At 47.4% G+C, this 27,178-nt stretch overlaps 1 protein-coding gene and 1 long non-coding RNA gene across 10 annotated transcripts in view; both read right to left on the bottom strand.

Moving 5' to 3' along the window:
- Window positions 1-27,178, bottom strand: part of Tead1 (TEA domain transcription factor 1) — a 237,042-nt gene that overhangs the window by 107,592 nt on the left and 102,272 nt on the right. The gene's annotated exons all lie outside the window — the stretch shown is intronic.
- On the bottom strand, window positions 6,892-15,871 carry LOC143268333 (uncharacterized). Its single transcript, XR_013044181.1, has 2 exons — window positions 10,833-15,871; window positions 6,892-10,765 (listed from the first exon to the last, which is right to left on the bottom strand). It is a non-coding gene; the product is annotated as an uncharacterized LOC143268333 (long non-coding RNA).

The following is a 27,178-nucleotide window of genomic DNA, read 5'->3' as shown; positions in this document are numbered from 1 at the left end:
AGCCAGAATGCTTAGGTTCACATCCTAGCCTTTCTATTTACTAGCTCTGGGATTTAACTTGCATGCCCCATAATTCACTCAGCCTATTAAACAGGAACATGGCAGTACCTACCCCCTTAGGTAACTGAGAGAATTAAAATAAGTCAATTTATGTAAAATAAGAGTTATAAAAATGGTGTGAACTATGTTGTTGAAATCTGTGTTTAGGCATCCCTTGGTATCTGTGGAGGACTGATTCCAAGAGGACCCTGCGTACCAAAATCTGAATGCTAATGTTTCTTCTGCAGAATGGTGTCATGGAATCTGCAAATATCCTGTGCACTTGAAATATCCTCTAGATCACCCAGAATGCCTAGCATGGTATAAATACGAGCTAAACTGTTACAACCCCTTTGTCCTGAATAAGTCTGCGGGTGTTTGAAGAACCCAGTACACAGATGACCAGCTGTATAACTGTTTCCTCGATGCCAGGACAGGGGCAAAACAAGACAGGTAGGAGGAAGCAGGGCACAGTAAGGGCTGCACACACTCCCTCCCCTCCAGCCCTCCCTCTGACAACAGCCCACGTCTGAAAGAGAGGTAGCCAGGAGTTCGTCACTATAAACTATACTTTCTGATCCCCTGTTATCTGCAGGAGAATTCTGGTCACCTTGGAAATGCTTGTATTGGTAAGTTCATGTATGAACGTCCACAGCACAACAAAGCATGATGATAACATGGTAACAAATAGAGCTAATTTGGGGGAGACAGCACTCACATGCCCAGTGCCTGAACAAACCAAGGGGCTTCACAGTCTGGGTTGCCCTGAACCCCCGAACAGCAGTCGTGACCCTGAACAGACACTACTCTGTTCTGCTTCTTTCATAACGGCACTTCCCCTCTCAGCCAGTTCCCTACTCCAAAGCCCTCTTTTCCGGTATTGTGATCCCATCACTAATGGAGACAAGTGCGGCCGAACAGGCTCCGTGACATGTCTGACTCGGAACCCGCTGAGATCATGGTTTGGGTGAGAAGGAGGACGCTTTAGGAGTGGGATGACAGGGAGGGACATACAACTGTGTCTTTCTTCTCACAAGACAAAGTGCTATCAGACCAGAGCTATAGATGGGCCCGTGGGTGAACAGGGTGGGGGTGACACACAGCCATGAGGGTGCCATGAAGAGTCCGCTCTCCCTCCCCCACAGCAGCAGGGTCTGAGGGACTGAAGGAAATTATTGTAAGGCAAGCGCCCAGAGCATATGGCATTCAAGCTGGACCATGTCACATCCGCCATCATACTTTTCCTCTTAAGAACTTTGTCCCAAGGCTCCGCACTGATGAAGGATTTTATACAGGGTGACATAAAGCATCCTTCATGACCTGTCACCATGACCCGTCAGCCATTTTGCCCCCCTCCTCTGACTAAACTGGCTGAGCTCCCAGCGACTTGGTTCTTTTGCCTCTAGTATCAGGAAGGGTGAGAAGCTGTCGCTGTCCTCAGGAAAAAAGCAAGAAGTATGTCTTAGAGCTCAAAACCCAGCAAGCAAGCCATTTCCTTGTCTGTGAAGCAGTCCTGACTCCCTAAATCCAATGGCCTAAAACTGGCCCCGTGGATTACAAAGTAAGGCCGCTCTTGCCGCCCTCCATTCTCCTGCAGCATATACAGAACCGGGGTGAGAGAAAGAGTGTAATGTTCAAACGAAGGCTCAGAGGGCCGGGGATATGGTACTGGAACACAAGCGCTTGTCTACTGTGTGATGCCCAGTGAAGGAGGGGAAGAGAACAGGAAGAGGTTAACAAAGGCAGGGGAAGGGGGGGAAGGGAGGGGAGCGGAGGGGAGGGAAAGGAAGAGAAGAGAAACAGTCACACATGTAACTAACTTTAAAAAACTGTTAAGTCCACTAAGTATCAACACCACCACCATGCAGCCATGCTGTCCCCAGGAAATGCAAGCCTGGCTTTCAGATTCTCTATTCTCTAGATAACCTGAATGGTGCCCAGAGGCTTCCAGAGTTCCCCAACTTCCTGTGACCCAAAAAAGAAACACCAAACGCCTGAAACACGCCTGAGTCCACAGCCTGTGTCTGTTTCCTACTCGTGCTCTTGCAAAACCTGAGAGGGCTCAGTGCCTCACACTGGTCCCAAGTCAGTATGCAGCTGAGTCACCAGAGTTTTCTCATTTCACCACTGAGCTGATAAAGGTCCCAAGTATTTCCGGTGCAATCCCAAATGCACAGCCCAGTGTCTGGGTGCCCCAGGGTTATTTCACACTGCTCTGGCTCCATGTCTTCTCCCTGCCCTCTGAGCTTGAGAAACCCACGGATAATGAATCTCCGTTGACAGCTCAGACAATGGTGGAGGGGACAGGGCAGGGTGCCCACACAGAAGGGCAACTCCGTGGAGCCGGCCGGACCTCACCAGACCTCTTAACACAAAGGGTTTATATCACCCAAGAAGCTGGACACCTTGAATCATGATTCTAGGTGACACCACTCACCACCAAGGCTGCCAAATTTCCAGGGACACCCTAAAGTCTTCCTTCAACTTTCTGTCACAATGAGATGTGGAATGTCAGACCTACTCAGACCCCATCGATGTGAGTGAGTTTGTATAGGCTTGCCTGTGCCGCCACAGGGAGATGGCAGAGGCTGGGATCGGGATAGCCTGCTTCATCGATGGCTTCTCTACCTCATTTTGTGAGACGGGGTCTCACTGAACCTCACTCTTCGAGCTAGACTGCCTGGTTGTTGAGTCCCCAGGGATCTGCCTGTTTCCTCACGCCCTTGCTGGGGTTCAGGCACACACGGTCACCATGGCATTTCATGAGTTCTAGGGACCTGAAATCAGCCTGTGATTGCTTGTACAACAAACACTGTACCCACTGCTCCATCTTGCCACAGGCAACGTCAGCGATCACCAATTTAAGGGAAACAAGACGCTGAAAAGAGGGTTCCTAAGGGATAAACGACACACTAAACACTGCAGCTGTGCACTGCACACTCTGTGGATGAAAAGTGGGTACGCACTTTCACCGTAACAGCAGTGTGTGGCGAAGGTTAAACATCAAGGTGCTTAATGGTTATTGGATGGTCCCACCCACATGTGTGAGAAGTAATGGGAGCATGTCTTCTAATTTCCTACAGGTTGCCTGCCAAATTCCTGCCTTCTTCCTAGGACAGAATCTGCAGTGTTTTCTTTGCCACACTGATATACCCTGTGTCATTATAAACAAACGCCGCTTTCTTTGCAGCTAATAACCACAATGTGTGGGTAAGAAACCTCTCCAGTATAAATCCGTGGGGACAAGGCTGCATTGTGGACATTAAATAATTATAACAATCTGACATGAGTCAGAGGATTGTTTCTCAATGGCCCAACTGCACTTCCAACTTGAAAGTCAACCCCAAACTCTCTTTTCCTGGCACTCTGTCCGTGTGCTCTGCTATTGGGAAACAATTCCCATTCTTTATAGTTTAGTCCCGTTGCAAGAAGCTGGCAACGTGGGCATTCATGAAATATTAACACAATACATTGATTTTTTTTATAAGTGTGGCCAACAGTGGATCAATTATATTACTATGAAAAGCTTTTCATAATTCATTTGGGGGGCATCAGGATCTCACTGCTGGATGGCACTCAGGCAGTGAAGCTGGCAGTTTTGAAGAGACTGGAACTCAAAGGCAGAGAACACATTATATACATAACAGATGGGTGAACACAGCATTCACAAAGGATGGAAGGTGTTTGCATCCGCCAGAAAAGATTGAAATGGGGCACAAGAGATCAACAAGTTCTTATTAAGTCCATGCCAGTTTCCATAAACAAGAACAGAGAAATCCCAAACACTGATAATTTATTCCCCTTATGTCAACCACTGTATATCTATCCACACCTCCCTCTGAAGTAAGACCTAATAATTTCTAGGTCCGAGGAGGGATTCCAAGGTATCTCGTCTCTGAACTTCTTTTATTCCAAAGAGTCTACTATAAACTCTGCTTTCACTGGCTTTTGTTTGTTTGGGTTTTCTGGGATAAGGCCTCAGTGTGCAGCCTAAGCTGGCCTCAACCTCACAATGCTACTGCCTCCATTTCCCTAGCCAAGATTACAGGCATGTGCCACCATACCTGACATACATCGATTCTGAACAATGAGATACCAGCAGTGCAGCAGGGTCTATGATCAGTCCTCACAGCATAGAGCCTGAAATAACCCCATTTCCTAGTTAGTGGGAGCCCAAGGGGTGTCCAGCCCCAGCTGCTGATCCAGCTACTAGTGAACATGTATGAGCTTCTTGTTCCACGTGTGGTATGTATAAGCGTCACAGAGATTTGGGGGAACAGCTCACCAGCCACAGGAATAAGTACTATTCCAATCCAGCAGGTGTGTGGTAATACTGCCCAGGCAGTCACAGAAGGCATCAAGGAAATAGGGATGGGGGGAACACAGGAGAAGGGCCACTGCCAGTTCTGCCTTCTCTACTTCTCATTCTGATGCTGCCGTGGTCTGTGGCCAGCTGTTCTGGAGTCATCACGACCTCTGCTCATCACCCTTTGCTGACAGGGAAGATGTGCACAGATGTGGTAAGCCAATAGCCACAGGGCGTGCATTCTTCCTCTGCACTCCAAGTCTCACATGCAGAAGGTAAACGCTTCCTCCTTCTTGAATTGTTCTGCCAGAATTTCAGAGTCACCCAAATGACCTCTTCCTGGGCTCCTAGATTAGAGCCTAGCATGGAGGCCCCGAATACCCAGACAAATGCTTTCAATTGTTCAAGGCTTAGACTCTAGCGGAAATACCCTCAAAGGAGGTGAGGGGAGTTAAACTGTTGGAGTAACTCTGAGGTCCTTGGAAAACACGTGTGTAGAAGAAAAGGGGATCTCTGGATGAGTGGCAGACAATCTTGACTCAGGTATCCTGGAAGCTGAATCATGTTTAAGACAGATATTCTCATGATGCTTCTGTAAAATCCTGCCAGCATTTACTGGTGGCATAACAGGAATGTGACTAGGAAGATCCTGACATGAAAGAAAGCAGGGGGTAACAAGGCCAGTGTCTGCCTTCCATCTAGCCCCACGTGGAACACGGACGTGAGCGGATTACTTGCCATGTGTAAGCATGGCATCCGCTCCCTCAGGAGCTTACCACCAGAGAAAGGAAGGCAGGGTGGTCCCCAGCCTGTCCCACCTTAACAAAAGCCCTGCCTGGCTTCCTAAGAACCCTTGATGTTCTGAAACACCGAAGATTTCAGTTAGGAGCCAAATCAAACCCTGAAGTACAGCAATCAGTAAGGAACTGAAAAGGAAACACAGGCATTTGTATTTCCTCCTGAGCCAGGGTGGAGCCAGGGTGGAGCCAGGGTGGAGCCAGGGAGGAATTCATCGATCTGTAAGGCAGTCAACAACTTCCATGTGCCGCGGCTGCCAATACCTTCTCTCCTACACACCCGGGTCAAAAAGCACACAAGAAGGGTGGGCCTCCCCCACCCCTTAGGTCCTGAAAAAAAATATGAGAGATATACCCAATTCTAAAATCATCTGGTCCCTAATGCTTCTGAATATATTACAAATTAGTGCAATCCCCAAATCATTGGAATTACTTGGTTACATGTGACTCAATTTTTAACCAAGGACTAGATTCAGAGAAATGGCATCAAGCTGGTGCCCAGTATTAAGTGAGGAATGAAGTCAGGGCACGCACAACCATGGGAGAACACTGCTGCATCCTAATTCAGTTATAGTTCCAAACTCTCTCCAGACTCTCCTATTTTTAAGTTTATTAAATTTTCAAGTATTTATTTTTACTATTTTGTCGTGTGTGTGTGTGTGTGTGTGTGTGTGTGTGTGTGTGTGTTCATATGCGTGCATTCGCGCACACCTGTATGCTCACATAAGTGCAGGTGTCTGAGTGTCTGCTTAAGTCAGAGGCATCAGATCCCTCTGGAGTCAGAGTAACAGGCAGTTGTGATGTTGCCAACATGGGTGCCGGGAACCACACCTGGGCCTTCTGTAAGAGCGGCACACACTCTCAACCACCGAGCTATCTCTCCAGCCACATCCTTTATCAATAACTACACTCGTAAAATTATTTTACATGTCCTACAATAAAGAACAACTGGAAAGTAATTACTTGGAGACAGGGATCTCCGTATATTGTGGAGGCTGATCCTGAACTTTCTGTCCTCCTGCCTCAGCCTCCTTGGTGTTACTGCAGGAGTGCATCCCTGCCTAGCTATGGGTTGAAAGCCAAAACAAAGGGAAACTCCTGAGGAAGGGGCGGCTGGGAGCGATCCCCACTTCCCCTTGCCATCCCAGAGGAACAAAGACTCTGCAGCCCTGGCAGCCTCCTGAATGACAGAAACCAGCCTCCCTTTCAAAACTATCTTCTCTGCAACTTGGAGAAAGGCCTCTAGAGCCACAGAATGAAACCTACCCTAATCTACAAACAAAACTTGCTTTGATGTTGCCAAGCTGGCCTGCATCCCTCTTCAATGGCTGCTTATCGGCAGCTGCATCTCCATTAAGCACTCAGTCAGCAGCCATTAGGGGGCCCAGTTCTGCACCAGGTGCCTCTCCAGAGAGGACTCAAAGGAACAAGCATATGCCTTGCCCCTCCTTGCCACAGACAGACAGAGAAACACACACACACACACACACACAGAGGGGGGGTGCTGAACTTGAGGTCACACCTCACCTCTCTACCATCGCTGCTGGTTGGCAGTGAGAGAACCAGGATGAAGACTCTCCACAGTTACTTGGCTTCTGATGAATTCCTGCCCCTCAAGCTGGTCTTTCCCTTCCATGACATAGGGGCCCAGCCCCAGCATTTTTAAGAGGTTCCCTCCCAATCCAGGCTCAGAGTTCCCTTCCATGGCAATTTTTCTGGCTAGGCTAAAAGTGACGGGGGGGGGGGGGGGGGGGGGGGGCGGGGGTTGTGAATCAAAGATGTCCAAGATTCCAACGGCACCTCTTTTGTGCAAGCCAGAGCACCCTCTGCACACCCCCAACAACCTATCAAGGCACTGTGTATACATACATCTAGTTTAAAGGAACAGACTGCCTCAAAAGCTGGGGTGGAAACCAGCACTTGAGTACAACACCAGTGGCCTAGGACACCACACACTTAAGAGAGATGCTCAGATGGACTCTGAGCACACTCTGGCACCCCTAAGGCCTCAGCTCTACCTACCTCTGCCAGAATCCTCCATCCATGGAGAGTGCTCACTGACCTACACTGTCACTTTCCACATCTCCCTCACAGCCAGCCCTAATGAGAAAGGGAGACAAGCCGCAAACAGGTGAGGGGAATGAAAAAAGTTTCCACAACCGCCAGCCTGCCTGTGTGTGGCCGACTGTTCAGACCAGGATGCTGAACATGGCAGCAGGAAGTAACACATCCTCTGTGGAGTGCTTGTTCGGCCACCAGTGCCATCGCCAGCACCTCCTGACTAGGTCCAGGAAAGCCAGACCTGGGTGTGATGGACAGTGAGTGGTTCCTCCCCTTTCACCCTCGGCAGTGACTCCAGACCCAGCCAAGTCCTAGCAGGATCTGGAGAGTTCAAAGTGAACTTGGAGCTCAGGCTGACATCCTCCAGAACCACTCCATCCGGAGTCAGGGAGGGAGGGAAGCTGAGACACCCGGAGTGTCCACATGCATGGTAGTCTTCACTCACTGAGCCTTCAAACAGCCCTACAAGGAAGGGGCATGCTGGGGTCCAGAGAAGTGAGGGGGCTCACACAAACCCACATGGATTCAAAAAAAAGGCCAGGATGAAAAATCAAAGCCTGTGGCTTTAACAGCACCTATCAAACGCACTGGGGGGTGGGGGGGGTGTGAAACATACAGACCTAGACGGACAGATCAGATGGACGGACTCACATGAAAACATACACAATTATTCTCCCAGGTCCAAACCTGGGATGCAGTAGAGAAGACGGACTGCATCCCACAGTTCTTCCTTCACAATCATTTCCCTCCCTCCAATCCTACAACATGACTCACTTGAAGCTCCCCTATCTGTGATATCCTTGTGGATGACTGAAAGCTGCTAGTTCCATAGTTGCATAAGAAAAACAAACAAACAAACAACAACAACAAAACAAAAAAACCTGCCTTCCCAGGCTTCCTGCAGCCTCTGGCACAAGAAGCATCCATCCTCACAGGAGGAGCCTCCTCCCTCCAAGCCACTCCAGCCACCCTCCAGGGCCCACTAAACTCCCCAGGCGTATCTAGATGACAGCTACTCTTAACCATCACCACTTGGCCCCCTCACAGACCAGCTGCCTTGGGGGTCATTAGCAGAACTCCAGGTACTTGCCACAGACTTTCCTTTCGGCCTCCCACATTAGCCCTTTGCCCAGTACCTTCTGCTCTGAAATCTACAAGGAGGGAACTTCCAGTACACACTCCTGAACCCAGAAGGAACTAGTTCTATATCCCCAATTCGGAGGTTTATGTTATCTTTTTTGTTGTGGCTGTTGCTGTTGTTGTTTTTGAGACAGGGTTTCTCTGTGTAGTTTTGGTGCCTCTCCTGGAACTCACTCTGTAGCTCAGGCTGGCCTCGAACTCACAGAGATCCGCCTGGCTCTGCCTCCCGAGTGCTGGGATTAAAGGCGAGCACCACTGCTGCCCTGTGTCATCTTTTAAAGACAAAAATCTCACTTAGTCTGGCTGGCCTGGAACATCCTATGTAGCTTAGCTGAGAATGACATGGAACTTCCCAAGAGGTGGGGTTATGGCCAGCAGCACCAGCTCAGGTAGTCTTTCCATGGGGATCCTAGCTAGACACCTCTATCTAGCTGACTCTGGCTTGGAGGATCCCTTTGACATAGGTAGAGTACACTTACTTAAAAGAAAGACCTTCACCCAGACTCGGGAGCTCAGGGTCATCCTCAGTTATGTGGTCCCAACCAGGATTTGTGCAGGCTGTTGCTGCAAAGTCTTGAGTTCCCAGTGGCGAGGGTCTTTATAGCATGTCACCATATGCTCTAAGAAATGATAACGGAACTGGCTTTCAAGCAAAGGAAGGGAAAGAAAGTTGAATGACTCATTTAAGTCTTGTTACAGCAGCTTCCATGGCCCCATCAGAGAACTTGCTCCCACCAGCTGTTACTAATTTTCAGCAGTGGCCAGGCATGCACACAAGTCGCCTGCCATATTACAGACTTCATGCCCTCACATTGGACCATCACAGGCGGCAGGGCTGACTTCCTGATGATGCTCCAATCAGGGACAACTCTGCTCCACCAGAAGGCCCGGCAAGGCAGATCCTCTTCTGCCCTGGCTGTGGCACTCATGACACATGCCAGCACTGAACAGCCACCATGGGCATGGCTGTCTGACTTGTGTATACTGTAACCCACCTCTGGAGTTCAAATGAGGCCAGTGCCACTCAGATCACCTACTCTACACAGAAGAGGCTGACCTGAGTGCTTTGGGTAAGCAGAGGAGAAGGGTGCTGCAGAGGCTGCTATAAATGTCCTGCAGAGTTAGGGGACACCTAGGCACCTTCCAGTCACCTTTGCACACGTGTCTACTGGCCTCCAGGCTCACAAAAGTACCATTTCCCAAGCTAAGGAAAGAACTAGAGCTGTCACTAGAAGAGGAAGAGACTGTGGCAAAGAACTCATTTCGGGGCCACCCATTATGTCAAGAAGCTCCTTCAGAGGCACAGACTGAGAGCTCTCTGGTTAAAGGTCATACAAAGAACTTCCAGACAGTGAACCTCGCCCCACCCCACTCCCCAGCAGAGAGCTAAGAAACTGAGCTTAAACAAGGATTCTCAGGTCGACAAAACCACCCAGAAGGTCCAGGGAGGAAAAGTCCCATTCCAAAGAGGCTGCCCCATAAAGTCACACTCCAGCATGGATAACTTCCCCATAGCTGCACAGATGGAGTCTATCAGCTCATCTTCCACACTACATGCTCAGGCACCTGACCAAGAGGCTACATGCAATCAGGAGAGAACCACACACAAATGGCTGAGAGGTCTCAGGTGAGGGGCCACTGACCATCCCCATCTCTTCTTCTATAGGGGAAGGTCAACAGTCAACAGGTTCACCCTCAGACGTTCCCTGAAAGCCATCTGTCTGTCATACTCAGACAATAGCCCTCTACACCCCTGTCAACACAATAATGCACACAAACATTTCCACTTCCAAATACTTTTTCCAAGCAGAGAATGCTTTCACACATGGAGCATTTATTGTGAATATTAACATGACAGTTTGACTGTGCTGTTACGCTACATTTTTTCCACAACATTTTTTTAAGCCTGCAGTGTGGTTTGCTTCTGTCCAAAGAATGCTACTTTTGATTCGTACCGTAACCCATATATTACTAGTTAAGAGTTTGTCGGCACCCCCCGCCCGGGCCCCCACAAAAAGCAGCCTCGGGACTTCGCCTGTGGGAGCCAATCTACCAATTCATTTGATTGCTTGATGTATTCTGCAATTTTTACAGGCAATTTCACAGTTGTGGGAATTGCATAACACATGTCTGGGGGTCCAGAAACTGAAGACGAAAAGCGAATTCAAACAACCAGGTGGTAGCTCCATATCTGCCACTGAACTCTGAGACTGGAGTGACAGTGGGATCATGTACAAGGCAAGATGGCAAAGGTCTTCAAATCCAACCAATGGTGAGAACCACGCTGCCAGCTTTGGAATCTTCATAGTCAACCAAGCCCTGGTTGCGTTTTTTAAATGTATTCAGTACAATATTGAGACCTGAGCACAGTAGGGCTGCTTGCTGACCTGGTAAGCTAGCCACACTCCTCCTATGGCGGTACCTGGTAAGCTAGCCACACTCCTCCTATGGAGGTACCTGGTAAGATAGCTATACTCCTATTGTGGTACCTGGTAAGCTAGCCATACTCCCTGGTGGTGCAGAGTCTTTGGGGGTCAGGAGGATCCTCCCTTTCACCTTTTAGATCAGCACCTAGGACAAGATGCCAGGACTTCTGGCTACAAACTCCACCACATAACCAGGGCCGATGACGGTCACTATCCAGAAGCTCATCTAGGGTCACTGTTGTGTGCATCCTCCAGTACGAGAAGTGCTTCAGGGGACCTGTCCCACCTGGCCCCACGGTCCCTCAGCCATTTATAAAATAATCATTTAGAGGCTCAATATTAATTATCAACTGGATGGCCTATGACAGGCCTCTTCCTAGCTAGCTGTTATAGTTTAACTCAACTCATAACTATTAATCTACATATCACCACGTGTTCTGTGGCTTTCCCTGCATCCCATTATGTGTTGCTCCTAGGATGGCAGGTCTGGCATCTCCCTCACTCTGCCTTTCTCTTTCCTGTCTCTCCTTTGGACTTCCTGCCTGCCTCTAAGCTGCCTTGCCATAGGCCAAAGCAGCTTATTTATTAACCAATGGGAACAACATATATTCACAGCACACAGAAAAACATCCCCCAGCTGGGACCTGTTGAGGGGGCCCCTGAATATTAGGGAGCAGGTTTGGTCCCATTCCAAGAGGAAAATATTGTCATCTTAGCTGGACCAGTGAGAACCCTACGCAAACCCTCAATCAATTCATGAATTAAATAAATACCCTCAACAATACCACGGTTAAAAAAAAATTAATAAATAAAAGAAACTTCCTGAGATCACCTAATCAGCTTTGAAAAGCAACAAATGAGCTATAAAACTAACCTGATTTAAATAGATCAATCCTCAAGAAGGTACAAGGTGTATCAATCAATGCCTTCTGTGCCTACTAATCTTTATCTAACCACAGGACACATGGTTCTGCAGACAGTCTCAATTGCAAAACCTCCATGGGCTGTCTTTAAACTCTGCTGCATGGGAAAGGGTCACTATCAGTCTGTCACTGTAGTGTGAGGTGCCACTGTGAGGAGCAGCCATTTGCAAGTGAAACTACACCAAGCTGTGCAAAGAACCTGAGCCCCAACATTAACAAGTCTACTTCAAAGGTACCTGGAGTTTTGTTTTCTTTGAATAGTGGCAATGCTTTTACAATCACTAGGTTACATTACATAATCTTTAGTTCTAGGGTCAAAGAGGAATTAAACACCCGCAATGCATAATTATGACATAACAGTCACAGTGAATTAGACAGGGGCTGTGATCTGAAATAATAAAAAAGAATTTCTTGTAGTAAAAAGTACCCACCTCATAAACAACACTTACAATGGTTCTATCTAATGTTCCTAAATTGAAACTTCCCCTCAAAATAAACAGATAGGGAATGAGATGACTTAGCTGGTAACGTGGGTGCCATGTGAGCACAAGGGCCTGACTTTGGATCCCCAGCACCCATGTTTAAACAAACAAACAAGCCAGGTATGGTGGTGAGTGCCTGTAATCCCAGCACTGGGAAGGTAGAGGCAGAAGGATCCTAACAGCTCTTGCTCAATTGACAAACTCAGTGAGAGACCCTGTCTTAAAATATCCAAAGAGGAGGGCAACAGAGAAAGATACCTATGGTCTGCCTCTGGCTTATGGACACAACTGCATGCACAGCCACACACACACACACACACACACACACACACACACACACACCCCTACATATATAAGCAAGCACATACAGCAATATATATACACGCACCAAGACACAAGTAAATAATGCAAAGCAGGTTGTTAATTGTATTACTTATGTTCATTATGAGTATCTGTCCTTCACATGGATGGCATGCCTTCTCTAGATAGAACTTTTCTGGCTACAAAATCTTAAGGGGACTCACCCTAAGCGCAGCAGATCACCAAAAGGTCGTGTGGCCTCTGATCAAAAGGGCTCCCTGTATCCCACAGCAGTGGTCTGGTCCATCTCTGTAGAACTAGTAGAAAGTACTTAGAGAGGAGCAGGAGGCAGAGGCAGCAGCAGGACAATCTGGCTACCTTCAAGATGCATTCAGTACGTCTGGACCCAGAAGCCAAATCTGATTCACCCTAACCCATGAGCACTGTGGACGCACTTTACAAGATACTTTTTCCATTTTTGCCAAGTCTAAGCCACACCAAATATGCCCCATGCCTTCAATACCATACAGGATACTTGATTCTCTACGTTATCTGAGCTGTCCTCTGCAGAACAAACACTACAATTTCTGCCTTCTCTCTGAGGAGGCAGCTCCCTTTTGTCCACCTATGTACGCCCAACCTATTCACAAGTAACTGGGCCTATGTACCAAGGACATGAAGGAAAGAGTCCCTAACTCCATGTGTCAGTCAATGGGAAGCACTCTCTCCTCCAGCTTTGTTGCCCAAGATGACGTTCACTGCTGCAGGAGCCACGTGTATGGACCACTGGGCTCTCACCAAGCTGCTGAGTCTGGTGTTCATGTCTGCATTAAACCAGGACATCTAGACCATCTCCTTCCTTAGATGACCCCACTCACTCTTCCAACACCAGCAGATTCCTTTCTGCATTCTGAGTCAAGAACATAGGCGCAAACTCAGGACACTATACAAAGGCCAGGCACTAAAGAAGACAGCATGGCCACCCCAGAAAATGCTCTCCCCCACCCCCACTTCCTCACCTGCTCTCACCTTGGGTCTTAACCAGCTGCAATTCAGATCCATCCCTGTATTCAGCCCATAAAATATGTATCTATTTTTAACAAGGAGACATGATTAAATCATATCAAATGTCCTGTTTACTACATTAACCTCAGGCTCTGCCTAATGTGCTTCTCAAAGAAAAGAAGACGCCTTGCTTGGAATGGCCAGGTTTTAATGAGCCTATGCTGAGTACAAGAGATCTCTACTAGGGAAAAGCCAGGCTTTTCAGCCCATAGTTAAAGGGGTTACATCCTCATGAATGAGCCACAGAATTGAATTTAAAGTCTTGGAATACAAGCTCAGACACAGCACTTTCCCTTCCGGCTCCCTGAAAAGATCTGAAGAATAATGTTTTGTATTTAGGAAGTAGAATCAAGAGTTTGTTACTTCCAGACCAGCCTGGGCTACACAGCGAGTTCCTACCCAGCCTGAGCTATATAGTGAGATGGAAAAGGAAGAATGTAAAGGACTGAGGGAGGGAGATTTCTTAGGCCGTCTTTGTTTTGTAGAAAACATTTATTTTAGGCATTAGATGGGGGGAGGGGGTGTGCCTCAAAAGAATGTCCTACTCGTAGATGCGAAGGGGATCTGGATGCAGAGTCTGTGATCCTGCTGACAACCGGGATTGCTTCAGCTGATCTGGTTGGGTAGGTGGGTGTCTCCTCCCGTCCCCGCTGCTGAGCATTTGTCCCTCCCTAGGCTGCACACTGAAGTGACCCACCTCCCCGACACAGGAGTACCTGCCTACCCTCCAGGGTATTCCAAGCTACTCCCCTGCTACAACCTCCAGCCAAGGTCTCAAGCATATTGTACTCTATTATCACAGGGCCCAAGGAAAGCTAACAGAACAGCTGTGCCTTGTGGTTTTTCCTAGATACGGCTTAAGCACTGTTATAGTTTATATACGCCACCCAATTCTATCCAGCTTTTATAATGTTTTAAGATTTATTTATCTTTATTTTATCATTATGAGTGTTTTGCCTGCAAGAGAAGAGAGAGTTGGATCCCCAAAAACTGGAGTTACTGACAGTTAGTTATGAGAATAGAACCTGGGTCCTCTACAAGAGCAACAAGTGTTCTTTACCTCTGAGCCATCTCTCCAGCCCCTCCATTCAGCTTTCTCAGCAAAGGTGTGCAGGGCACTGCAGTCTGTTTGTTACACACAGACTAAACACACCCAGCAATCCCATGACTAGGAGTGAAAGCCTGGAATAGAATTCCTTACCTATTGACAGCTAATGACCTCCCGACCTGGGCTCCCCACTGACAACATAGCCAAGGTGTAGGGTCACTATGCACAGCCCAGGAGAACCAGTTCCATGAAGACTTGCTCAGTGTGGGTGAAGCCCAGCAGGCACTCAGGAAGCCAGGGAGCCTTCCCACCTACCACTTTGTCTTTCCAGGTGGGCCACACACACAGCACTCAATCAACAAAAGCCATGAAAAGTATTATCATCTTTGTGGCTTATGAAAAGCCATAATTCTCCTTCCTATTTGACTCAAAGCCACCTGAAGTCGTCTGTTCTCAAACATGGCCCACATAAGCCGTGGAAGCTACCAGCAGGTAGGAAAGAGGAGCCCTTCCTCATTAGGATGGGAAAACAAAGTGGTTCTAATTTACACACACTTCTAAATCCACCAACCGGGGGCCTTCAGAAATGCCCGCAGGAGGAAGAAATTTCCTAGAATGTTGTGTGGCTGAGAACACCTGGGGGTTCAGGATGAGCGATAATGGAAAATTTACCATAAACAGGGAATGTGAAAGAGCTCAGGAAGCCTTTCAGGAACGGAGGAGAGAGAGCAGCCGCCCAACTCAGGGCCAGGTGGGCAAGGACGGCAGTTTTCTGCCAAGCAGGAGAATATAGGTAAAAAGATTAGGCCTGTGTAACTTTTGTTTTCTACACATCCAGCACCCAGGATGGCCCTGGTCAGAAGGCTGCTTGGCTCCTGGCTACCACGGTGCTTTTTCTTTCTTGACAATTCACTTCCCTAACAGGCACGGTGCCAACTCAAATGAGACTCAGAGCACTGAAAAGCCCTTCAGGTAAACAGTGTGATAAGCTAAACTGAAAAACTAGACAATGTTTTTGGACTATGAGGTAGTTGCTATGGAGACAGTTGCTAATTAACTGCTTTCAAGCAGGAGAACAAAGGGCTCGGGGCAGGCAGGCCTCTGTATCTCCTCGCGAGCGAGCGAGCGAGCGATGCAGCAGGCTTGCGCAACAGCACGTCGCTCATATCTGGAATACCTGAGACCTGGCTGGTCGGCTACGTGCCTGGGGAATTGACAAAAGTGCATTTTCTTCATCTTGACCTGGATTAAGAGCACCTGGCCACCAGACTACCAGGGAAGCAGGCTGCAACAGCAGCTTCAAGGGTACCAATAAAAGGCCTAGCCCTTTCCTGAACAGTAATCTTCACTGCGGCCTGGAAACAATGGACAAGTGTTTGAATGAAGGGTTGGGCAGAAAAACTTTTTTGTTTTTTTGGGTCCTGGGGTTGGACCAAAGCTTTGCACATACATGCTAAGCATGCATTGTATCATGGAGCTACACCCACCAGATAAATGCATGAGAGAATGTCAGTATTCTGTGTGCGTATGTGTGTTTCTAATGTGCATGCATGTATTGAGGCCAGAAGTTTAATTAGGTGCCTTCTTCTATTGCTCTGCCTTATTTTTTGAGACAAGGTCTATAACTGCATATGGAACCCACTAATATGGCCTGACTGGCTGGTCAGAGAACCCACAGAATTGCCTGTCTCTACACCTCAGCACTGAGGTTACAGACATGTGCAACTGGTCCTACTTTTTGTATGGGTGCTGGGAATCCAAATTCGGATTCCATGCTTGTACAGCAAGTGCTTACCCACTGAGGCCATCACCTCAGTGCCCCCCCATATCATTTGTAAGTGATAAGTTTAACTTTTCATGCTTTAATTCAGGGGGGAAAGGGCATTTCAAAACAGAGAGATAAATCTCTCCTTATTTGGGATTCAATTTCCCCATGGAAAACAGTGCTGGATATAGCTCAAAAACCAACAATAAAACCCATAAACACACCACACTCTTTGGCCTCAACATTATACACACTCAATAAACAAGCACAAAGCACAACTGAAATGTGTATTCCTGACCACCGGCTCTGTCTTCTCCCATCACGATCCCAAGCTGATCGGGCTGGTCCTGAGACAGCAACGATAGGTTCTGAAAGGCTGGCCTCACCTGTAGCCCTTTACTAATATCAACACTGAAGGGAATTAGCACATTACCACTAGTAACCAGCAGGTCTTGGAATGACTTGGAAGGACTCTGATACCTCCATTGAGACCCAAGTAGTTGTTTATGCCGGTTACATGAAACCTATCTGCATTTAATAAATGTCATTACTATCCAGTAAGCTTTGCCTAAGAAAACACATGAAGCATTCCTCTTCATTCTTAAGAACCTCAGATCAATGTGTGCTGGAGTATCCACCCTCATTACCAGGGGCAGAATCTGGATTAAGCCGGCCATGATTCTCAGAGACACAAGATGAGGATTCTCGGTTGGATTCTGGGGCATCTAGGTTCATAAACAGCCTCAGAAAAGCAGGGCGGTGTTCTGGCATGGCTGACCTCTCCACAAGTGCATGAGCTGTGAACGCAGACATGCTGGCTCACACCCAGGTACTTAGGACACTGTCTTTTGCAATACCGGCCCCTTTGAGCTCTGGGTTTCACAGTTACAACAGATACCAGGTTCGGAGTCACTGAGCTACTAGCTGTGTGTTTGCTACAGTTCCCACTCTGGAGTAAGCAGTCGAGAGACCACAGCTGTTCACCAGAGTCTCCAATTATTAACTACTTTCCTTCACAATGGCATAAAACTGCCGGAGACTTTAATTCTTTAGAAAGAGGGAGAAGGCATTGTGACCAGACTTGTGACCCTTTCTGCCCACAATACCAGTGACCATGTCCACAGTTTGACCTGTATGTGGGCACTGGACCTAACTGCCACAGCCAGGCTCAGCTGCTGGTATAAACTGGGTCTGTTCTTGTGAAAGCAAGGAGTTAACTTCTTCTGCGGCAGGCAGCTTTTTAATAAGGCTTGCAGCAGCCCAAGCCCCTCCCTGCCTGGGTTAAATTTCATCAGCCAGTGCCCAGGGGCATCTCACCTCGTCTCATTTCAATCAGTTCCCTCTGCTTCTTCCAGACTGTCCCCATCCATCCATCCACCCATCCATCCATCCACATATTCAACAGAACTTGCCAGCCATGAAAGTTGTAGCAAACACGATGTGCTAATACAGAGAACACAAAAACCTAACTGACCCCAACTCACAAGAGGTTCATAGACCAGAGTCACTGACACAGGACCCTTAAAAATCTGAGAAGGGGCTGGTGAGAAGACTCAGTGGGTAAGACTCTTGCAAGCTTGACAACCTGGCTTTGATACTCCAAAACCCATATGGTGGAGAGAACTGATGTCCACAAGTCGTCCTCTGAACTCCACACAAGTGCTGTGGCAGGTGCCCTCCTCCAGCAAATAAGTAAATGAAATTTAAAAAAAAAAATCTATGAGAGGCCCAGCATGGTGATGCATGCCTGTAATATGGATACCTGGGAGGCTAAAGCAGGAGGATTAAGATTTCAAAGCTGCATACCAAAGTGGAGAGGAAGCCCAGGCTACAATGAGATTTGGTCTCAAAAAGTAAACGAAACAGTGAGATTAGCCTCATAAGACAAGTACGCGTGCTCAGGGGCAGAGGTGGAAACCAGGGAGGAAGACGCCCTACCACAGTCTTCCTAGAGAAAAAACCATGGCTGGCAGGGCACTTTGCCTTTTTGTACCACCATGCAGGCTCACCATGCTCCCTGTGTCCCAATCTGTATGATCAAGAGGGACCAGTGTTTAGGGGTGGGGGGAGAGCTGGTCATCAGTTAACACATTAGGTTATATTATCCCCCGCTCCCGCTGACACCCAATTCTGTGGCTCAGCTGTCTTCCACCACTTTGTCAGCTCCCTGGGCTGGGCTAGAATATACAGGAACAATGACCATGTCTCCCAAAAGCCACCTCTGCTGGTAAGAGAGTGGTGCCCATGCAGAAGCTTCATCTGCCCTTCTGTCCCGAGTGGCTATGGAGATGCCACCACTGCTCGATCAAAGTCTCTAGACTAAAATAAACGGAGGCGGCCTGAGATCACCACGGACGGACACAGTAACCTTAGACGCCAGGCTCTGACTCATCCCTCTCACATATGGGTGCTGGCTGTAGGTCCTTCAGGGCAGAGGCTGCCTGGTTCTGGAGGTAGGGAACAATCCCCTACACTTCAACCACAATGTCTTCACCTGCAGCGTGGCTCACCCACAGCGTGGCTCACCCACAGCGTGGCTCATCCACTGCCCGTCTCTTCCATAAACCAACCCTCATCCAAACTGGTAAACTGTGCAAGAGCTTCCTGATGGCCACCACGCACAACTCTCCCAGGTCTTCCCAGTTCACACCACCCAAAAAAGGAACTGTTATCCAATTTAATTTATTTGTTTTAAAGGGAAAAAAATTCACTGCAGCACCTGGTAATTTCCCCTCTTTCAAAAAAACAACATTCTCAGCCGCCTACTTCTACCATCCAGTGTATCTACACATGGGGTTCCAGATGGAACGAACCACTGTTTCCAACTTGACAAGTGACCTCAAGACAGAGACTTCCGTCACACACGGCTGTCAGAGCAAAGGGCTAGAAGTCCTGTGGTTTGAACTGCGTCTGTTGTGGTAAGGACATAGCCCAGTCTCTCCACCTCTCTAAATAGTTTCTTCTCTTGAATGGAAATAGATGACAACTCCTCTGGTCTTACAGTTGTTTGACTAAGTAAGGGATATGGTATCTGAAAAGGCAATTGCAAATGAAATTATAAAGTATTGTGAGAGTTATGCTTGGGAAGCTGGTTTCTGTAATGATAACACAGACGCACAGACACACAATCCGACTGGGGGCCAGGCAGGGGGCAAGGGTGAGGAGCATACCTATGATCCGAGCACTCAAGAGGATGAGGCAGGAAGACAGAGGCCCAGTCTGAGCCACAAAGCTAGACTCTGCAATGAGAGGGAAGAAAGAAACACAAAGATTTGTGGGAATAAAAGCCACAGAGTTGGGAATAATGGGCTCAAAACCATCTGAATAATTATTGGGGGGAGTTCAAAAAATATGAAAAATATGCCCTCTTTCAAGAATTTTCTTTTAAGATTTTTTTATGTGTGTGTCTGTGTGTGGGTTTGTACATGTGAATGCAGTACCAACAGAGGCCAGAAGAGGGCATCAGATCCCCCTGGGGCTGGAGTTATAAGCAGTTGTGGGCTGCCTGGCCTGGGATGATGGGAAAGAATTTCAGATCCTCTGCATGATCAGTAGGTGCTCTTAGCTGCCGAGCCATACCTCCAGCCCTTAAAATGACTTTTTAACTGCAATGATTGGCATCTGTCAAAGGACAGGCACATGACTTTTCAGGGTTATTTTATAGCTTTAAAATTTAAACTTAAGTAAGTTAAGTTGTCTAAAGAAAAGGCAAAGAAAGCAAGTGCACAGTTGTTTCTAATTTGAAAGTGAGAACTACAGGTAAATTGCAAGCGAACAGTGGATAAGTACTTATCATAAACCTGTGTTCTCAGGTTTTAGTCTGCCATTAGCAGCCACCCAATAAGAACATGACTACCTCAGGATAGCTCTGATCGCCTATCTTTCTACTTTCAACATGGTACCAGCAAAAAAACCCAAACCAAACCAAAACAAACAAACAAACAAAAAAAAAAAACAAAAAAAAAAAAAACACCAGGTTTGTGTTTCTTCTATTTATTGCTTATTTACAGGAGGAGGAATGGAAAGAGGAAAGAAAGGAATTCAGTTGCTGAGTTCCACCTCCACTCCCCTCCCCTCAGTGTGATGGGATTGTCGTGAAACATTAATCACTACCACCACAGAAACTCAAGCTCCTTTTATGGAGACAGGGCATCTAGAGTCTCAGAGCATCCGAAGGAAAAAGGGAGCCAGGACTACTTTTGTGCCAAGCTCTGTAAATATAAGATCTGTTTCCCTCCGGGAATCACACAGAGCACCCTGCTGCCTTCAACACACCAGAAGCCTTGCTTGATTTGCTTGTTTCAATAAATGCACTCACTTGTTCCAACTCCCTTCATGCCTGTCTGACCTGAAGCTCTGAGATCCTACTATGTGTAGGCCAATGCCTTGTATCTGGTGGGGGGAAATACAATCAAATTCTAGCCTTTAAAGAAGACAGCTTAACCCCACTTGCACCTGACTAAGGAGCCAGGTTAAGAGCCGGGAGATGTGTTAATCAAAGTCAGTCAAGTTACCACAAAGTTAATGAAACATGCTAGACAACATGTACTCTGGAGTCTGGAGGAAGGAGTCAACGTCAGGCAGAGTGGTCTGGAAGCGGCAGGTGGAAGTGGAACTGGACGCCAGAGTCTTCAATCCCAGGAAGCAGAGAGCTTTCCAGAGGATAGGCATGTATCACTTCCAATCAGCAATCAACAAGCAGTTATGGAAGGGGATTTTAGAGGGCAGCTGAAGTAAAGGTACAGGATGAAAGCACGGAGTGAGCAGAAACAGTACGGTGAGGCTGCTGAGGCCACGAGGATCGGAGTGTAAGGTGAAATTACAGGTGTAGTTTCCTCCCCTGCCACCAGCTTTTTGAGACAAGGTCTCACTATGGCACAGTGCTCACAGAGATCTACCTGCCTCTATCTCCAAATGCTGAGATTAAAGACGCGTGCCACCACAAGACTATCTATTGACCTCACTATCTAATGGAAGGAGTCACTTTAATTTCTATCTGCAAGCATAAGCACAGCTAGATTACTTATGTATTAAGCAACTGGGACTTGAGTGGTAAGCATGGAAGGGGAAATGAACATACAAAAGATGCCCCAAAGAATAACACAAGAGCCTGGTGTGGTGGCATACTCAAATCCCAGCCCTCAAGAGGAGGCTGAGTGAAATGGGAGGAATGGTAATGAGTTCAAGTACAGCCTGGGCTACATAGCAAGTTCTAGGCTAGCCAAGAACACATGGCAAAAACCCTGCAGCAAAAAAGGCAAAAAGATGGCTCAGAGGTCAAGAGTACTCAATGTTTTTAAAGAAGACCACAGTTCTGTTTCTAGCACGCTTATCCGGCCGGTGGTTTGCCTGTAACAGGTCCAGGGGGATTTGACACTCTTGGCCTCTATAGACACCCACATGCACATGGCCCATACATACACACAGACACAAATAAACCTTCAAAAAAATGAAAAGCAAAAATGAGAAGGAGGAGGAGGAGACTCTAGGATTATCTACATCTTCCATGAGGGCTGCATCAGCCAAGACATTTCCAAAAAGGGAGAAGATTGAGGCCAGAAAGGTAGGTTAGCAGGTTAAGTGTCGCTGGGTAAAACCTGACAGTAGGACTTCAACACCCAGAACCCACGTATAAAACTGGATGTGATGGCACGAACTTCTATAGAGGAGTAGGGTGAACTGGGGTGGGAGACCCAGAACGGCAGAATAGCCTGGGAACGTAGAGGCCAGCTAGTCCGGGGGACATCACCATACGGCAGCAGCAAGGCAAACTGCCCAGAAGGTGAAGGGTCCGATCAGCAGCAGCGCCCTGCCACGAGTCCCAAAGGGAGACTCCAAGCCCAAAGTTCATACCCCAAATCCAGTCAACCACTCAACACCAGGGTTTCTGTTTTGTTTTTAAAGATTATTTATTTATGTATATGAATCTTCTCTGTCTTCATGTACACCAGAAAAAGGGATCTGATCCCATTACAGATGGTTGTGAGCCACCATGTGGTTGCTGGGAAATGAACTCAGGACTTCTGAAAGAGCAGTCAAGTGCTCTTTGCTCTTAACCACTAAACCATCTCTCCAACTCCCAACACCAGGTGTTTTTTAAGTGTGAGTGTGTGCTTGTGTGTGTGTACGTGTGTGTGCTTGTGTGTGTGTGTGTGCGTGTGTGTGTGTGTGTGTGTGTGTGTGTGTGTGTGTGTGTGTGTGAGAGAGAGAGAGAGAGACAGAGACAGACAGAGAGACAAACAGAGACAGAGACACAAGAGAGAAAGTGAGCAGACGTGTGTGCATTTGGAAATACAGATCAAACTAGCTGCAAGATATTTTCTAGCTATCAGAGATGTTTTACATTTAAAGACCCAGCACTGATCATGACTTGGGAAAGGTTTGAGTGTGTTACTTTTGTAGTGGGGTAGACACTGGTAATATGGCAGGATTATCAAAGCTCTTCAAGAAAATAACCAACCTTAACTACATTTTGGAAATTGCACTAAGGAAATTACCAATATTACTACTCTAGGATTAGTACCTAGCTACCTGTGGAAGGGGGAGGAAATCACTTTAATCACAATCAAAAATAGGTAATTAACAAATAAAGCTTATTTGCATATATATGGATATGCATTTCCCTATTCACATTTCTTGATACATATTTATAAACAATTTTAAAATAATTTCAGAGATTTTTCAATGATATGTAGGTATATAAACTATAATCTCAAACCAGGGGTAGTGGCACATGCTTTAATCCTAGCACTTGGGAGGCAGAGGCAGGCAGATCTGAGTTCAAGGCCAGCCTAGTCTACAGAGGGAGTTCCAGGACAGCCAGGGGTATATTTGAGAAACCCTGTCTAGGGGAGGAAAAGTCATAATCTCAATATTCAATTTTACAAAAAGTTACAAGCACAGGGGGAAAAAAGATAAGATATATATCAAAATATTAACTTAAATAGGCCATAGTCAATATTTCTGGCCAGGCTCCTTACACTTTGCTAAATAAACTATTCACGTTGCATGGTCAATGAATAAACAAAATAATATTCACTTGATTAATTTCCAGCATAAGAACCGAATTTATTCTAATGCTTTTCAATTTCTTCTAATGCCACAACTAAAACGGAAAGCAGGGAATGTACTTTACAATTAGAGAATCTGAGTTACAATTTTCACTAAGAATCATTTGCATGGCAGATAAGGTCACTAACTCTGATTTTTACCACTTTCCATGCTCCTGGCATCATATCAGCTTTCCTGTGTCTCATTTAATCCTCACAGTAGCCACACAGCTGTTCCACAGAACTGCCTTGTGTTAAAGCTGATGACCCACTGGGGACTGAGTACAGGTTCGGCAGACAAAAGCTAGTCTGTGCGCAAGCCAGCCTCATGTTCTAACACCAGAACTTCTCAGAGGGCAACACAGTGGGGTCCCGAGAGCCACTTCACATGTAAGTGTGAGCATCACACAGGCAAAGGCAGCTTCCGTGAAAGACAACGACAGGTGTTCAGACTGGCCTATTTGTACGGCTAGCCACAAACTTTCTTCAGAGTGCTAAAAAGGACATAGTGACTCTCCTTTTCTTGTTGCTCAAGAGGCCTTAGAACCCACCTCCCTCCCCACCCAATGGAGGGTCAAGGCCAGATGCCTAAGAAATGCCCCAGAGGGGATAGGCACTGTTATCAACCAGACCAGAGGTGGAAATCACTCTTAAAAATACTTCCTTTCATCTTAGGTCATTGTAGGTCACCCATCAAGGGTTCTAATCAGGAAGGTGATCTCAAAGTATCCCCAAGCACCTGAAGGAGTGTCCTAGGACACACCTGAGGTCACCTACAGCCTCACCTCCCACCCGCTAGCCTGAGTTTCAGGAAAGACGAATCTACAACTCCAATTCTAACTGTTCCCTTTGTTGAGCTTGTTAATAGACCTCTGTGGTACCTTACGTCCCTTTATCCTGGCAAACCTAATAGAACTCATCTCTCAAATGCAGGAGAGCATTTCTTCAGAGAACTGTCTTAACTTGGTCCCAAATCTCTGTCAAAAGGCCCTGGGGCTGATACTTAATCCCTGCCCTTCACTCACCCACCTGTCACCTATAACTGGGTGCAGCCAGGAAAAGCCTGTTGCTCAGGTATCTCAATCATTGGAATCTTCTCCAAGGAGGCCCTGCCCACCTCTGAAACTGACAAAGCCTTATCAGGTCTTTCAGAGATATCCCATTCCTGAAAGAATCTCCCATCAGCCAGGAATCCCTCTTCCAAAGCCTGCAACCCATATAACAAGAGGTCCACCAGGCTGCTTAGGTGGATTTCAGGGCCAATGCCTGCGACACCGCACACACCTTTCACAAATAAAGGATTCTACCGACCCTCTCTCCTGCAACACAGACAGGGTTGGATAGGAGGGAGGCTGAATGTCTGGCACTTGCTAGGTATAAGACCAGACCCAATACATTAAACAACCCCAGGAACACCTATCTCCACGGTGTCCTCATGGCCAGCCCCTAAGAGATCAGGATACTCAAAGACCGCCCATGAAAATGCTCCCCGTATGTGTGAGTCTGCAGAGCAGTGTGTTTGCTTCTCTTGGATAGATCGATTCCTTCAAGCAGAACGGCTCTCTGCTGAACATTTGAGAACTCCCTGGTTGCTGTTCAAGAAAGCTCACCACTCTCGTTCTCACTGGCAATGCAAGGGGGAGCCCCAGGTCCCCACCCGCCCACACGATCCATCGGCTTACTAACCACAATGATGACTGTGTCCTAGCGTGTAAGGCGGTGGTGTCTCTGTGTCTGGAATACATAGTGGGATTCAGTGTTTGTGTGCCTTTTGGGCAATTTATATACCCTGAAGAGGGAATGCCTGCTTAGATCCACTAGCAACATCAGCAAAAGTTTGGGTCAATAAACGAGAAGTACACAGGAGCTTCTCTTTGAGCCGATCTCATACTGGAGGGAGGAAATGAATACAAGTGACCCTTCACTAGATTCCCTTAGGCAACAGCGAAGGAAATGGCATGCATCTTCTCTCCTCAACCTCACACAGGGGTGAGGACACTACTGTCTTCTTGGCCCAAACTTAACCAGTCACTCACTGGGCAAATGCTGTCCCAAAAGGCACAGAGATGAATGAATACATGTGAACAATTTCCAAGCTGTCGATTGAATCGACAATCCCCAAGAGGTAGGATGACCTACCCAAAGAATTCAGCTAAGCGGTAGAGGCAACGTCTAGGCGTTATGCCCAAGTATCAAGGCAGAACAGAACAAAAGCCCCATCCCTGGCCATGCTAGGGAGAAAGGTCTCCTCTGGGCAAGGGACAGGCACTGTAAGAGGCCCATCTCAGGCTCAGGAGCTGCCCCTAGGGAGCAGGGCCCGTCTGCACGGATGGTTAGTCCCCCGGCCTGGGGACCCAGCCCTGCAGAGGTAATGAGATAAAACCTGTAGCACGCACACTGTCACTGCTGAGGTGGGAAGCTGTCACCGGCAAGTGACAGATTTAAATAGCAGAGCAGGGACACAGGCCTAACACAGGCTTCAAAGCAGCTGGAGGCCACAGCCCCCAACTGGGGCCCTTCTGCTCCCTGAGCCCACTGGGCAAGACCTAGGATGTGAAGTGGTGTCTGTACACCAGCTGAGACCTGGACAGGCCCAAGTCAGGGTGATGCCCACAGCAGCCCAGCTGAGCCCAGCCGTACCCCCAGCCAGGCACAGACCTCCACATGCCGTGTGCTCCACTCTCGGCTTACATTTGTTGATGCTAATTATCAAGCTGGCTGGGCAGCCATCTGGAGATGGGGAGCGAGCAGGAAGGCACACTCACTGGAACTCAGGGCTTCCATCTATTCTGTGTCTATATACCTCACTGGCTTGTTCCCCCTCAAAGCATTAGATAGATGCTGGCTACACACCCCAAACTTGAACTGGAGAGCCCCCAGGATACTCCATCGGCTGGTCTCAGTCAACAAATAATGGAGCTAGAGAGATGGTTCAGTGCTAAGAGTATGCGACTGCTCTGGAGGACCAAGGTTCGATTCCTGGTACCCAAACTGGGCCTCTCACAACTGACTGTAACTCCAACTCCAGGAGCTCTGATGTTATTTCTGGGCTCTGCAGGAATCTGCACTCATGTGCACAGACACACACACACACACACACACACACACACACACACTCACACACACACGCAAGGATAAAGTAATAAAAACGACTTAGCAGGATATATATGCACATATATGAATACATACACATTTGTATGTACAATAACAATTTAATAGAAGAAAAGGTGGCACAGGTTGAAGGAAGGAAAGGGAAGAGGGAAATGATGTAATACTTTAACTTTAAAGAATTAAATAAAACAATAAATCTTTACTAACAAAAACAATGCTGGTTAGGATGATGTTGGCAGCCACATACCAGGAGCTTATATAAAAGCTGGGCACTGGAGAAGGGACCAGTACAAGTCACCTCATTTAACCGGCATAAGTAATCTTCCACACGGGTTTTATTTTTTCACTTTTTTTGTTTGTTTTGGGTTTTGTTTGCTTTTTGAGACAGGGTTTCTCTCTGTAGCTTTGGAGCCTGTCCTGGAACTCACTCTGTAGCCCAGGCTGGCCTCGAACTCAGAGATCCGCCTGCCTCTGCCTCCCGCGTGCTGGGATTAAAGGCGTGCGCCACCGCTGCCCGGCTTTATTTTTCACATTTTTGAAATGGCGTTTATCTAGTTAGTGTGTGTGCAGGCCAGAGACAGCTTGCGGGAACCAGCGCTCCTTCCATCGTGTGAGTTCCAGGGACAGAACTGAGCCCCGAGGCTTAGTGGCATGCGCCTTCACCCC

Source organism: Peromyscus maniculatus, chromosome 1, assembly GCF_049852395.1.
Source record: "Peromyscus maniculatus bairdii isolate BWxNUB_F1_BW_parent chromosome 1, HU_Pman_BW_mat_3.1, whole genome shotgun sequence".
Classification (NCBI taxonomy): Eukaryota; Metazoa; Chordata; class Mammalia; order Rodentia; family Cricetidae; genus Peromyscus; species Peromyscus maniculatus.
This window is presented reverse-complemented; position numbering and strand designations above follow the sequence as displayed.